The following is an 11,905-nucleotide window of genomic DNA, read 5'->3' as shown; positions in this document are numbered from 1 at the left end:
ATAATCAGATAACGCTCAGAATGATAGCCGTAGCAAATCAAGACTTCGCAATGGGATCCAGTTCGTTTGCTTATTTAAGTGCGCCAGCTGATAGAGAACAGCTGGTGCACTGATTAGGCTGAGCGGGGTGTAGTGGGAAGTGTAGTCCGGGAGCGCTTAATACTCCGGAGACGATTCTCTCCGTTGTGGGTGCGGAGGTGAGGCAGGTGTGCTGATCATGACAGAGCCCCCCCCCTGCGAGCGGCTCCTGACGCGAGGACGTGTGCGACGTCGAGGTCTACCACGAGACCGGGGAGCGGGCCTGTCTGGGTGGCGTAGGTGGAAGTCAGTGGTGAGTGAAGGGTCCAGGATGTCCCCTGCCTTGACCCAGGAGCGTTCTTCCGGGCCGTACCCCACCCAGTCGGCTAGGTATTCCAGGCGGCCCCGTCGGCGCCTGGAGTCCAGCAATTCGTGGAGCTGGTATGCCTCTCCCTCGTCGACCAAGAGGGGTGCTGGTGGTTCGGCGGAGGTTTCTGGGTCTCTCGGTGGTCTCTCCGCGGGTTTCAGAAGTGAGGCATGAAAGGTGGGAGATACACGGTATGACGGGGGTAGTGCCAGGCGGTAGGAGATAGGATTAATCCGTCTGATGATTCGGAATGGGCCCACAAACCGTGGGCTGAGCTTACGACAGGGCAGACGGAGGCGGAGGTCGCGGGTGGACAGCCAGACCCACTGTCCGGGTTGGTAGTCGGGGTGCTCACGGCGGCGTCTGTCGGCCTGTGTCTTTTGCCTGCGAATGGCTCGCCGTAGCTGCCGGTGCGCCGCGCTCCATGTGTCCCGGCTGCGACGAAACCACTCGTCAACGGCCGGTAGGTCCGAGGGTGTGTCGGACCAGGGGAACAAAGGAGGTTGAAATCCCAGGACGCACTGGAATGGGGTTAGACCCGTGGCGGGTTTGAGGAGAGAATTCTGAGCATACTCAGCCCACATCAAGTATGTGCTCCAGTCGGTCTGGTTATCGTGGCAGTAGGAGCGTAGGAACCGGATGAGATCTTGGTTCAGCCTTTCCGTCTGTCCGTTGGCTTGCGGGTGGTACCCCGAGGTGAGGCAGATGTTCACGTTGAGTTGTTTGAAGAATGCCGCCCAGACTCGTGAGGTGAACTGGGGACCGCGGTCGGACACGATATCCTCAGGCAGGCCATAGTACCGGAAGACAAAGTTGCACAATGCCTCCGCGGTCTCGAAGGCTGTGGGAAGTTTCGGCATGGGGATCAGACGGCAGGCCTTGGAGAATCGGTCGATCACGGTGAGGATAACCGTGTGGTTGTTGGAACGGGGAAGGTCGGTGACAAAGTCAATTGCAATGTGGGACCAGGGGCGTTGAGGCGTGGGCAGGGGAAGCAGTAAGCCCGCGGGGAGCTGATGAGAGGGCTTAGAGGTATTGCAGATTGTACAGGCTCGGACGAATTCGCGCACGTCTGTGGCTAGAGTCGGCCACCAAAACTGGTTCTGAGCCAGGTGTAGGGTGCCTGTAACGCCGGGATGGCCGGCGCTGGGGTTGGAGTGTAGGAGCTCCAGGAGGTTCGTGCGCCAGTTCTCGGGCACATAGGTCCGGGATGGAGGGCAATTGGCAGGTGGTGGTGTGTGGGCGTTGGCCTGGGTTATTTCCGTCATGATGTCCCACTGGATGGGCGCGAGGATGTGGGCTTCGGAGATGATGGGTTCAGGGCTTGTGTCCGGGCCGGGTTCACGGAACATGCGGGACAGGGCATCGGCCTTGATATTCTTGGTCCCCGGCCTGTAGGTCACTGTGAATCTGAACCTCGTGAAGAACATGGCCCACCTCGATTGACGGGGATTCGGGCGTTTGGCGGCGCGAAGGTATTCCAAGTTCCGGTGGTCGGTGAGCACGGTGAACGGGTGTACCGCGCCCTCTAGCCAGTGCCGCCACTCCTCGAATGCTACCTTCATGGCTAGCAGCTCTCGGTCCCCCACGTCGTAGTTGCGTTCCGTCGGAGATAGCTTGCGAGAGAAGTATGCACAAGGAAACATCTTGTTGGCCGGGCCCTGGCGTTGAGACAGTATGGCTCCCACCCCCGTATTAGAGGCGTCCACCTCTACTATGAACAGCCGGTCTGGATCCGGGTGGTGGAGAATGGGAGCTGAGGTGAAGCTCGCTTTCAAGCGCCGGAATGCCGTTATAGCTTCAAGGGACCAGGTAAGCCGAGTGGATGCTTTTTTGGTCATAGAGGTGAGCGGGGCCGCAATCGTGCTGAAACCACGGATGAAGCGGCGATAGAAATTAGCGAACCCCAGGAAGCGCTGTAACTCCTTCAGGCTCTGTGGTCGGGGCCACTGTAGTACTGCGCGCACCTTGGAGTCGTCCATGGCGACCCCCTCGGCTGAGATGACGTAACCTAGGAAGGTCGTGGAGGTCTGGTGGAATTCGCATTTTTCGGCCTTGGCGTACAGACGGTGTTGGATGAGACGTTTAAGGACTGCCCGCACGTGCTGGGTGTGTTCCTCCATGGTCTCTGAATATATAAGGATGTCATCGATGTATACGACCACCCAGCGGTCCAGCATGTCGCGGAACACGTCATTAATGAATGACTGGAACACCGCGGGACTGTTCGAAAGGCCGAACGGCATGACTAAGTATTCATAATGGCCTGATTGGGTCGAAAAGGCGGTCTTCCATTCATCCCCCTCTCTGATCCGGATGAGGTTGTAAGCGCTGCGTAAGTCCAATTTCGTGAAGTATCGGGCCTGGCGGAGCTGTTCGAGAGCCGACGGCACGAGGGGAAGAGGATACCGGAACTTGACTGTCATGTCGTTCAGCGCCCGGTAGTCAATGCATGGGCGGAGGCCTCCATCTTTTTTCTTCACGAAGAAGAACCCGGAGGATGCCGGGGAGACAGAGGGTCGGATGAAGCCCTTCTGGAGCTCCTCCTCGATGTAGGTTTTCATGGCTGCCGTCTCTGGTTGCGACAGCGGGAAGATTCTCCCTCTGGGTGGAGTGGATCCAGGCAGAAGTTCTATGGCGCAGTCACTGGGCCGGTGCGGTGGTAGTTCGGTGGCCCGAGTCTTGCTGAAGGCCGCCGAAAGGTCTTGGTATTCCGCTGGGAGTTTAGAGGTGGTGGAAGTGGAGCATACAGAGAGCGTGGTGCTGGGTCGTGGGGTTTTCGGAGGCAGTGGCTGGTGTCGGTGGCATGCTTCGCCCCAGCTTGAGATGTGCAGGTCTCTCCAGGAGATGACGGGGTTGTGAAGTTGGAGCCAGGGGAAGCTTAGGATGAGGGTGTGACGCGGGGAGCGGATGATGTGGAAAGGCAGGTATTCTTGATGGTGAGGGCCCACCTGCAGCCGGAGACGCCTGGAGATGTGCGTGATGGGGCCCTCACTGAGCGGCCTGCCGTCTACCGCCTCCACTGCCAAAGGAAAAGCACATGGGGTCACGGGCACGTTATAGGCTTGCGCAAACTCCCTTGACATGAAATTGCCCGTGGCGCCGGAGTCGATTAGAGCAGACTGGTTAATCATTTTCCCCCGTATTTCAACTTGTACTTGTACTACCGCGCAGTTCGAAGATTGAGGAATGAGCGGGTCAGGACTCACCGATGTGTTCCGTCTGCCGGGCGGCTTGTTGGGGCAGGCGGCCAGTCTGTGACCGGCTTCTCCGCAGTAGAGGCAGAGTTGGAAGCGGAAGCGTCTTGCTCTCTCCTCAGGCGTGAGGTGCGTGGCGTCGAGCTGCATGGGCTCGGGGTCCGCCGGTCGGGCTGTGCGAAGTGTCTCGCGCGCGTGTCGGGCGGTGTGCGTAGGAGGTCGACGTGTCCGCATCAAATTGTCAATGCGGATGGACAGGTCAATGAACTCCGTCAAATCTCTCCCTTCATCACGGCAGGCGAGCTCGGCTTGTAGACCCGGATGCAGCCCTTTGCGGTAGATCACCTTTAGGGGTCGCTCCTCCCAACCTGTCTCGGCGGCGAGCGTACGGAATGTCAGCGCGTACTCAGCGGCGGGACGGTCGCCCTGAGATACGGCCAACAAACGCTCCTCTGCGCTCTCACCCGTGGCGGAGTGCTCGAAGACAGCGCGGAATTGGGAGAGGAAGTGTTCAAACGTGGGGAAGGCGGAGCCATCCTCTTGCCAAACCGCCGTGGCCCACTCCAGCGCTTTCCCGGTGAGGAGCGTGCACACAAACGCTACGCGGCTAGCGGCGGTCGGATACAGGGACGGTTGTTGCGCCACAAAGAGCTGACATTGCATTAAGAAACCTCCGCATTTTCCAGGATCTCCGTTAAACTTTTCCGGAAACGCGAGCCGCGGGCTGGTGACAGCTGGGGTCGCGATTGGATCGGCCGGCGGGCGGGACGCCGGTGCCGGAGGGTTCGGAGCCGCAGCGGAGCCTCGCAGACCTTGTAACGCCGCAGCGAGCTCTCCGATGAGCGAGGTAAGTCGCGTTAGTTGTTGGTGGTGTCCGGCGAGCTGCTGGGCTTGAGCGGAGAGCTGGGTGGCAAGCTGAGAGACGGCTGCTGGATCGCTTGGTGGCGAAGTCTTCTGTAATGATGAGTCGTAAGACTGAGGATCCATTTGCCGCTTTAATATATAATCTCGGAAACAACAGGCAGAGTTCAGTACCGGTAAACACGACAGTGTAGGTAAGGCAAAAACGTAGTCAGAACAACAGGCAAAAGGTCAGGGCAGGCAGAAATCAGTCGTGAGGCAAAATACAGAAACAGATCAAAAACCAGAAACAGGAATAATCAGACAACGCTCAGAATGATAGCCGTAGCAAATCAAGACTTCGCAATGGGATCCAGTTCGTTTGCTTATTTAAGTGCGCCAGCTGATAGAGAACAGCTGGTGCACTGATTAGGCTGAGCGGGGTGTAGTGGCAAGTGTAGTCCGGGAGCGCTTAATACTCCGGAGACGATTCTCTCCGTTGTGGGTGCGGAGGTGAGGCAGGTGTGCTGATCATGACAATGTGATGCTGAGGTTTTTTTTATTAAAAATAAGCTCCTGTTCATGTTCTCTGAACAATAAACACTGTTGAACACATGATTTTTAGTCTGATTATTTGCATTGTGCATATCGCAATATAGAGGTTGTTCTCATGTTGTTACGTACTTATTTAGCATTTTTTTGTCTGAAGATTTGCCATTGAGGCATATCACAATAGAGAGATTAACAACCTGCGTGGCGCAGATCGATTGACACATGAGATCAATGTAACGTGAGAGTGATAAGCTTTTGAATGGCTCTCGCGGAACTTTGATGTCATAGACTGATTTGTCTGCGCAGTGCTGCATGCAGTCAAATACATGTAAACAATATGCCTGTTTCATTACGTTCAGGCCGAATACAGATGCCCCTACACCAGAGGCGGTTCTACACCTTTTTTAGGGTGGCTTCAGCCCCCTTGTGTGTGATCTCAGCCACCCTAAAACGATAAGGATAATTTTTACTTTCATAAATGAACAATAAAAATTGTGTTAAAATGCAGGACATGTCGTTGATGGAAAAGAAAATTATTTATCAGTTTGATCCAAGAGCGTTTTTTTTTACTTTGCTTTTACACGCGTGTTGTAGTCTTTCAAAAGTGCGTCTTCAGCTGTCTGCTTTATTAGAACAGAGAAGCACAGGTACGCGCAGCGTGCACGCGCAGTCAGAGCTGGAGGTGTTCATCTATAACGTTAATCGGCGGAAAGACGCAAAGCAGGCAACCAAAAGCAGTGAAATGTCACTATTCTTATTACCAGAGTTGTCATATAATATATAATATAGAACTCTTCTTGTTTTAAATTCTCACTGAGGGCTAAGCCCCCCTAAAGATGAAATCCTAGAACCTGCCCTACACTCGTAATATATTCATTTAAAAAAAAAAAAAAAAAAACGCCGTCACCCTCATGTCCATATGTACACGTGTGAAATAAAATATGAATTATAAAAAAATTTATTATGCATTATTCTTAAAAAATTAAATCTGCATTATTTATGTCTCCCTACAGTATTTATTTTATCTGATTCATAACATTTAGCCTTGATAGACCACTGACACAACCCCCAATATTAATCCATCTCCTCTCAGGGATTCAAAACAAAACCGTTTTTTTTTCCTGTTTTCACTATGTTGTGGAGTGATTGCAGTTACTTTTTTATTTTCTGGTGCGGGTCCCAAGGTGTGATTCCCCCCCTGTTTAGATTTTCACAGTTCTTCAGCTCGATTCTTCTCCTGCTTTTGTTGTGCAAACACACCCATCACCCATGAGGCCTGTCACATTTGCATTTGTTCACTCAGAGTAGCTGAGATTCAAGGCAGTCCAAACCTCTGTGTGTGACATGGAAACCCTATACAAAATAGTCTGTTTTATTTATTTAAAAAACAGTGTGTGAAAACAGAATGAAAAGTTGCTAATACAATGACATGAATAAAATGAAAACTTTCTAACACTTCAGTCTCCAATGTATGTTTGTAGAAAATGTTATAAGCTGAGTGAAGTTATGGTCCATGGCTTTTGACATGTTCTTACACATACAGAATAAAATTATGTCATTTCATTTTCATTGGCCATCAATGAATTATAACACCAAAAGTGAATTTTGAGACGGAACAAGAACCCAACATGCCTCCACGGAAGATACAAATATGTGGCTTTTTTCTCTGGAGGCATAATGAAATGCAATGCCCAATTTGTGTTTGTCATTTTGTGTGTGTGTGTGTGTGTGTGTGTGTGTGTGCATGTGTGTGTATGTGAGTGTGTGTTTTGGGTGTGTGTGTTAGTGGACATTTTATGAGCATTTTTGTGTCTGTATGTATGTTCATAGTGAATGCAGCCATAAAGATCATCAGCCGTAAAGATCATCAGACCCCACCCATCCCTCCTACAACATCTTTCAACTTCTACCATCAGGAAGAAGGTACAGGAGCATCAGAGCTCGCTCTGCTAGACTGTGGAACAGTTTCTTCCCCCAAGCTGTGAGAGCCCTGAACTCAAACCACCACTGCCACCCCCTGAATATACACAGGCCTCCTGTGACGTGACCCACCTGACTGCCGCCAGTCACACTCTCCTCCCACATTAGCACACTGGCACACCAAAAATGTTTAAATGTTTACAGGCTCATGTTGCACACCACATCTTGCACTAGTCTGCTACCAGCTGCTGACCTCCAATGCCATCTGTTGCACGTGTACAATGTCAAGGAAGCATTGTAGAGTCTTTATACCTATATTTACTGCTTGAGAGTATATTCTCTTGTGTATTTAAATTATAAATGTCTTTTAATTGTTTAATGTGCAGTGTCTGGTACAGGTCATTTAGATTCCAGGTCCCAGGCACCCTAAACTTCGGCATCTAATCTTCAATCAATCGATAAGCAACCCAGTTTTACACACACACAACTGGCTCCAGAATGACTGGAGCCTACACAAAGACCAGATAACCCCATGCAGCTTCTCTGATTGAACTCATAGGGGCCCTCAACCAGAACACACACACACACACACACACACACACACACATACACACACAACACAATGATACATTCCTTTTACTAATAAAACCCGAAGATAAAATACTCTAAGGTTCTCATTCTTATAACCCTTTTGTAATGTGTTTCTTCTTTTAACCCCTTTATGCGTCGGCCCCCTTTTGCAGGTTTTTCGCCTACATGACCTACCCAACAAAAAGTGGTACAGCTCCCACATACTTTGACACACAGGGGTGAGCCTGGTCTAATTGGAAAGCAGAGATTCTCTAGTTTCAGAAACTTCTCTAGTTTCAGAAACTCAATTCAGATTGATTCTAGGCCTTACTGGCACAAAGTTACAGAGGCTAGAATGGATTTTTCGTTTCCACCTGGGTTGTTTACCTGATAAACTGATTAATCTTATTTTTCTGGAACATGCTAGGGACCAAATAACAACTGAGGGTCATAGCCACATGTCTTGGCTTTCACCAAAAAAAATTCAAGTCAAAAGACCCAAAAATGGCTTCAATAAAAATATTTTTCTACGGACATGGTCGACTGGTGCAGCCTTTTTTGGGTACTTGTTTACTGTATAACTTTGAATTAAAATACTGCATGCTCAGTTTAAAAGGTGTAAAACAAGCAGAGACTACTGTCTACTGTGAAAACAGGCCTGTAACTTGACACCCTGAGCTGTGAGAGTGACAAAAGGTCAAGGATTATGCAAGAATTCTTCTGCGCAGCTTGTTCACGCAGACACTGCCAGAGAACACACGGCATGTTGCATATCGTTGGAATCGTCTGCTTATTGGCTAAAGAGCTGTATAGGTCCCGGCCCATTTCATTGCTATTGGAAGGAGTAATTGTCAGTCAAACGCGGGTTCCCAAAAATGATGTCATGACATCATTGGCTTCCCAGCCGTCTATCTCTGCAATACAAGCACCGATTGGCTCAAGTGAGGGCTTGTTTGATTCGTTAGGACCTGGGCTATAAAGATGACGTAAATTTAGAATTTTTGAATACCCCAATGAGAAGTTAGAGTGGCAAAACAAGATGATGGTGCACTACTGTTTCCAGTAGTGCGCCATCAGAGTGGCAAAACAAGATGATGGCGCACTACTGTTTCCAGTTTTCGGAAAACGGAATATTTGCTGCGCGACCAGAGCGTTTTGGATTAAAAGGCTTACAGATTTCAGTTCCTTGGACCTGTGTGGATTTTTATGGATTATTTGTTTTGGAATATATTACCCCAATGAAGAAAGGGATGCGTCTAAAGGTAAGGGAAAAACCGGTCTAGCGCCACCTAGGTCAGTTTTGTCCAAAAATTTTTTCTAATAGTATGAAGGCTGTGAATCATATTATGCTTTGTGTGTGGGCTTAAAAAAATATTGAGAGTATAAACTTTACTAGGTAAATAGGTTTTTTCGTGTTTTTACAGGATTTGATGCTTTAAAGATGAAATGAAGCTTGTTTCTGGGTCATCCCCTAGTGGTCACTTTGACTTCCATGCCGTGCACGGCACGGCGACCCGTAAAAGTTTTTAAGGAAGGCTTGCCTGACTTAAAATTATTTGCTCCTTACTTTCCTGACAAGGGTATATTTTATTCATGTGTCAGAACACAACATTGTATTTAACATCAGTTATACTCTAATTACTGATCATGGCATGTTAATGTATACCTGTTCTAATGCCGTATGCCCCTTTAAGGTCTGATGTCAGAATTTTATACGAAGCTATCTTTTTCTTTTTACTTCCCTAATGAAACTGAATTTTGTTTTGTGTTTCATTTTTGTTTCTTTGCCTTTTATAAGAACATAATATCGTATTAACATCAGTTACCCTTCGATTACTGATCTATGTATGTAATGTACCGCTGCCTTTATACCGTCATTACCCTTCATGTTTAGTATCCAAATAACCACAAAATTATCGGTTACTCGTTTTTCAAACAATGGTGTATTTTATTTGAGCACGAAAGGTGCCATACCGTCTTAATACACCTTGGATAAAACTTTAAAGTCACCTAAAGTTTATCAAACTTTAGGTGACTTTAAAGTTTTATAGTTTTAAACCGCTAAACCACGCCCACAGACACCTGAAACAAAGGGAGTTTTTCCCTCCGAAATCTTGGCCGTAGTATTGGCCATCTCCCCAAAGATGGGTGGAGTTCGCGACCTTTAAATTGTCACAAACACGTGAATTTAAGTTTCCAGTGACGATTTCCCAGTTAGGGTGTGATTAATTTTGAAGTTTAAGCTTGCCATTCCTGTCCTTCCTTTCTCTAATTTCTTCTTTCCAGTCTCTTCCTCCCTTTCCCCAATTTTAATTTCTTTTCTTTTATTTTATTTTCATCTTTGTTTTCCCTATTTCTTTTGTTTGTTTGTGTAGTTAGTTTTATTTTGTGTTTGTTTCATTCATTAAATGTCATATTTTTGTGCCACAAGTGATTGTCTATGAGTATCGCTCACAAACGTAAGGTACCTGCAACATCTGGTCTGAACTACATGCTCTATTAAGTTAATTTAATTCAAATTACGGTGTAAAGTAAAAGGGGAGTGAACCTTCCTGGGCCAGGAAGATACCTCCTTCATAGAATTAATAAAGGTTACATGGCCTGTTCGGCAGACAAACAGACCAAATAAGTGTAACGTTAATTCCATTACCGTTAATTTCAACTTAGGTTAAAATATTTTGTCACTATAACGTGTTATAATTACTCATAAATATTTACCTTGCTTCGCGAGCCAAAATGGCTACAAATGTCTGTATGGATGTTGCACCGTTAAACCTGTGAGACACGACATCTCGTTCCACTGCATGTCTCAACATGTAGTGAAATGACAAATAAAGAAACTTGAACTTGATAATTTGGAACAATCCTGGTACATTTCAGGCAAATATGTGGAAGGAAACCCAGGTTATGACACATTAAACTTTCCAGATGAGTCAAATAGACCCCAGGTCTCCACAAGTTGTCATTGTATTAGCAACTTTTCATTCTGTTTTCACACACTTTTCTTTTCTTTTTTTATAAATAAAACAGATTAGTTTCTATAGGGTTTCTCCATGTCACACACAGCTATAAACAAAATATATTTTGTTTATAGCACATACCCTCTGTAAATTTTAGTTTATAGTAATAGACATCTGTATATTATGTTCATAGCACACATATATATATACATAGAACATGTATATTCATCTGTATATTATATTCATAGTCCATATATACTCATTTGTATATTATATTCATGGAACATACATATCTGTAAATTACTGTTTATAGTAATAGCCATATATTTTATTACAGCACATATCCCTCTGTAAATCTGTATATTGTTCATAGTATGCGCACAACTGTAAATCACTCCATATTACCACTTAACTTATTTAAATCTTGTACAAACTGTATATCCTGCACTTACTACTATTGCACTCTGGTTAGACCTAAACTGCATTTCATTGCCTGTACTTGTACATGTGTAATGACAATAAAGTTGAATCTAATCTAATCTAATCTAATCAGAGGTTTGGCCTGCCTTGGATCTGAGCTACTCTGAGTGAACAAATGCAAATGTGCCAGACCTCATGGGTGATGGGTGTGTTTGCACAACAAAAGCAGGAGGAGAATCGAGCTGAAAAACTGTGAAAATCTCAACAGGGGGAATCACACCTTGGGACTAGTGTTAATTTTGTCAGATGAGAGGAGACGAAATATGTTCGTCAACAACCTTTTTTTTTTCATGACTAAGATGAGACGATGACAAGACTGCACCACTGCCCAAAAACGCTGACTAAGACTAAATTAACATGCATTATTATTGACGAAAAAAGACGAGACGAAAATGTTTTGTATAAAATAAAAACTAAGACAAAATCTCTCTTCATTTTTGTCTACAATTGTCTTTTTCATCAGCTGTTACGCCTTTAAAATATTCAGAACGAGTTCACGGCTTCGCGCTGTTGCTCGTTACAGGTCTCATGTGCCTGTGGCTGCAACACAAAACTGCTGAACAATTGTATTGCTTCCGCTAAAGAAAATAGTGTGCTCCGTCTCTACGGTTAGAATCCTGTGTGTCCATGTGAACGCTCTACGGCAACAGTGTGTTATAGTTAGCAGCGGTCTGTTATCAAGAAATAAAATAGAAAGAATTCGTCCACACGCCGCTCAAAAAAAAAATTCCTGTGTGCAAGTCCACCGTCTAGGCGGCTTTTTGTATTAAATGATATTACCTGTCACTGCACTTTTATTGTACATGACAGCTTATTTCCTGATGACCGGTCTTTACATTACGATCAAAAGCAGTGTCAATAAAGTAAAAAATGTGATGTGCAGTCAAGTCCGAGTGTATGTACTGTTTAAACGAGTGTTCTCAACTTCTCACTGATACTTTTGTGATTCGCGGAGTTTTGACAAGTTTTATAGCCTTGACCTCAAAAGTGGTGACAGAAAA

The sequence above is a fragment of the Tachysurus fulvidraco genome, chromosome 16, assembly GCF_022655615.1.
Source record: "Tachysurus fulvidraco isolate hzauxx_2018 chromosome 16, HZAU_PFXX_2.0, whole genome shotgun sequence".
Taxonomy (NCBI): Eukaryota; Metazoa; Chordata; class Actinopteri; order Siluriformes; family Bagridae; genus Tachysurus; species Tachysurus fulvidraco.
The sequence above is the reverse complement of the archived record's forward strand: the minus strand, read 5'-3'. Positions refer to the sequence as shown.